Raw genomic sequence first — 3,888 nt, forward strand, 5'->3', positions numbered from 1 at the left:
TTAACTTTTCAAACTTTTGTGTTTGTTTGTTTGTTTTTCAGAAAATGCCTGACAGATTTTCCTTCAGTAGGTGTGGCCGTTTATTTTCTGTCAACTTGGCTGAGTCACAGAGAGTCCAGATACTTGATCAAACATCACTCTGCTTATTTTTGTGAGGGTGTTTTTGGACGGGATTCATATTTAAATCAGCGACCTTTGAGTAAGACAGATTTGCCTCCTCTGTAATGTGACTGAGCCTTATTGAGTCAGTTGGAGCCTTGAATAGAACAAAAAGACTTATCTTCCCTGAGTGAGAGAGAATTCTCCAGCAATGGCCTTCAGACTTTATCTGTGACACTGGCTCCTCCTGATTCTACAGACAGTGGACTTTGCACTTGAGTTGAGCCTTCCTAGGTACCCAGTCTGTCCATGGCCACTTGCAGAATTTTGACTTACCAGCCTCCATAATCACATTCCTTATTTTATATATATTTTACTTAACACACACACACTCACACACACACATGCTAATGGTTCTGTTTCTGCTACATGGCCACTCAATAGCAATCCATTCATTAAACACCAGAGTATCCGGGGAAAGAGGCTGTTTCCCACGGCACATGTTGTGTTCACCTGATTATTGAGGCTCAACACTGGACGTCACTTGTGAGTATTTACATGGGAATGCATATTTACACACTCCATGTCCATTCTGCGTGATTTCTATATGTACCTCTTAGCTTCTCATTAGTTTTTCTATTTTGTTCTTTTTGAGTTTCTGACAAGCCATCTCACCTATTAGTTTCTGATGAGACAATTTAGATGTATTTCTCTGAGTGCTTATTCCTCCTGTCAGGTGCACAACCAGACATATCGTCCAAACTTCTGTTCAGTAGGAACACTTACCTTCATTTCTGTCTTTCACAGTCTTCTCCTGAATGGGACTGTAGTGTGGCATCTATTCCAGCTGCCGTATTTTACGTATCCACTGATAAACCTACTTTTTTCAACTACTTCAGTGTAAGATTGTACAGAACCCTCTTTTCCATCCCCAACCTGGGCCATAGGTGTGGTTGAGGTGGAGATGGCAAAGGAATGCGAACATGTGCCATTGGAGTCTGAGCCACCTGCTCATGCAGTTTACTGTGCTTCTTTGGAACTGTTCAGGCCTTGCCTCCAAAATGCCACAACTATGTTTGTGATAAAATGCTTCTGTGCACTTCTAAATCTAGGGTTCATTGGGTCAAAGTGGTCAAGTTGGATCAAGTTCATGGTGGTGAACATATATCTTATAAAAATATGTAGTATGTTTACTGCTTACTTTTCACCAGGAACAGTTAGCATGATAGCATCAATGTAAATGAATCTATTGCGTGCAACCAGTTCTGAGGTATAACATGTTGGGAGCTTTATCAAGATGATTTAGTTCCCTCTGGGCCATCTTATAACAGAGATCAGGAGAGCTGACACACACCTGGGCAAGGCAACAAAGAAATACTTGTTATTTCTGTTTGTAAATACAAGCCAGTAACCATCACAGGTTCTCAGCTTTTTCCCAGTATATAGTCATTCAAGAAAATGGCTGAAGTTTCCTCCTGTCTAGGTGTTGGGGAATAAATATCATAATTACACCTGTGGCCACGTTACAGTGGCCTTCACCAAGAGACCCAGGCTATCTCCTCCCCAGCTGAGTGGTTCCTGGTCTGGGAAGAGCTTTGCCTACTAACTACATTGAAGTCTGGGGATTGGGTGAGACACAATGAATCTCCTCTCTGAAAATACGGGTTAAGTTTCTGGCCAACATACATGGAATTTTCCTTAGCATATCAAGCAGCTCCTTAGTGAAATATCCTTTCTTTTTGCTTTGCTTTTCTTCTCTTTTTTCATTTCCCAAAACTTCAAAATCAGCTAATCGTTGTCACAGATTTCTGTGGATGAAAACTCTGATTACTAATCATTCCCTTTGGCTTACTGTGGCAACTGCAACCCCTTGACCTCTAGAATCAAATTATTGCCATTGATATCAGAAAGCCTGATTCCACTGTAGCATCTCTCAATACATCTGTAGTCAACAGAGAACAGTTGCCACAGCAGGTTGTCACCAGGTTCCTTCACAAAAGCATTCTCCATCCCCCCATCCTCCCAAAAAATCAGTTCACAAAACTGACCTTGAAGAGAGGAAATCAAAGTCTAGAGGAGGCTGTAGAAAGGAGAGAGAAGGTGGTCAATGACTGCCCAGCCTCCTCACTGTATAAAAGGTGGCAACCTTAAAACTGTTCCCCCACCCCCATCCAGGGCTCCAGACCCCTCAGTTCTACCCAAGAGCCATCAAGTAGCTTCAGAAACTTCTCTTTCCTTTACCTTCTATGTCTGGGCTAATTCTTTCAGTATGGGTCTAACAGATTTGGTGGGATCGAATGCTGAAATATTTTAGAGTATCAGAACTTGAAGATGTATAAAATTTGTATCTGAATGTTTTTCCCAAACTATAGATTCATTCAGTGTTTTCTATATAATTAGTAATTAAGTTCTGCCAGTTTAACCCTTTGCATATTTCCCTAGTAAATTCATTACTTCCTATTTTAAAGGACATCATCTTGGCTCAACCTCTGTGTAGGCTGACGTTATTCCTTCGTGGCATTTAGTCTCCTTTTGCCCTCTCCCCTTGGCCCATGAACAAAAAAAGAGTATCTTTAAGGGTTGAGATACTCAATAAATGTGATGCTCCACAAATCCAAAATAGATGTAGAAAATGTGCATCTTTTACAAAATTCATATCCTCATGTATGAATTAGTTAATAAAAGGAAGTCTTCATTCTCTCCAGAAACATTACAACTTTACACTTCCGAAATTTAGAATTTCCCACACCCATAGCAGATTATCGTTTTAATCTTAGGTGGGCATTTTTTTTTTTTTTTTTTTTTTTTAAGACAGAGTCTGTTCTGTTACCCAGGCCGGATGTAGAGGTGTGATCATAACTCACTGTAACCTCAAACTCCTGAGTTCAAGTGATTAGAGACACAGTGTTAATCTGATAGGCTGTTGCATTGTTTCACTTTAGATTTCTTGGATTTTCATTGTGTTTAGACAACTTTGGATACACTGACTATACATGCCTTGTCATGGGTTAACTATTTGTGCCTTTGTTCATTTTCTGTTACTAATATATTTATGACTATTCCTCCATGTATGTTCATTCATGTATTGATTCATTCTATAAGACTGTTTGAATATATGTTATGCTATAGCCACAGTTCTAACCACTGAGAATACATCGTCTAGTAAAACAGATAAACGCCTCTGAGTTCATGGCTTCATGGAGCTTTCATTCCAGTGGCAGAGACAGAGACACATGTTACCCACTGCCCAGGAGTTCATATATGTTTTAAATGTGGGTTACTTTTATTGTCTTATGAAGCTCAGTTAGTGGTGCTGTAGCGTAACCATCGTCCAATTAGAGCTTTCATCTACATCCAAAACAGACCTTTCTAAGAACCAACTAAACTTTATTCCTCGTTTATCAGCAGGTACTATGAAATATCTTAAACAGCCATAGACATGAGCCGAGGGAGAGGTGCCAGTGAAACAGCTGGATAGTATCATTAGTATCATTTCTGAAGCTTGCCTGTGCTCTCTGGTTGGCATAGGGGTCTTCAGCTTGCCTTTTCACTGAGAATCTGCCTGTGCTGATTCTGGATATACCAATCTCATCTTATAATGAATTGCTACTGGGAGTGCCTGAGCTTATATTTAGTGAATCTTACCGGTTTCTTTTTCTTTTTCTTTTCTTTTCTTTTTCTTTTTTTCTTTTTTCTTGAGATGGAATCCCGCTCTTTATATTTGGTGAGTCTTACAGGTTTCCTTTTCTTTTCTTTCTTTCTTTTTTTTTTTTCTTGAGATGGAGTCTT

The sequence above is a fragment of the Chlorocebus sabaeus genome, chromosome 11, assembly GCF_047675955.1.
Source record: "Chlorocebus sabaeus isolate Y175 chromosome 11, mChlSab1.0.hap1, whole genome shotgun sequence".
In the NCBI taxonomy this organism is placed as follows: Eukaryota; Metazoa; Chordata; class Mammalia; order Primates; family Cercopithecidae; genus Chlorocebus; species Chlorocebus sabaeus.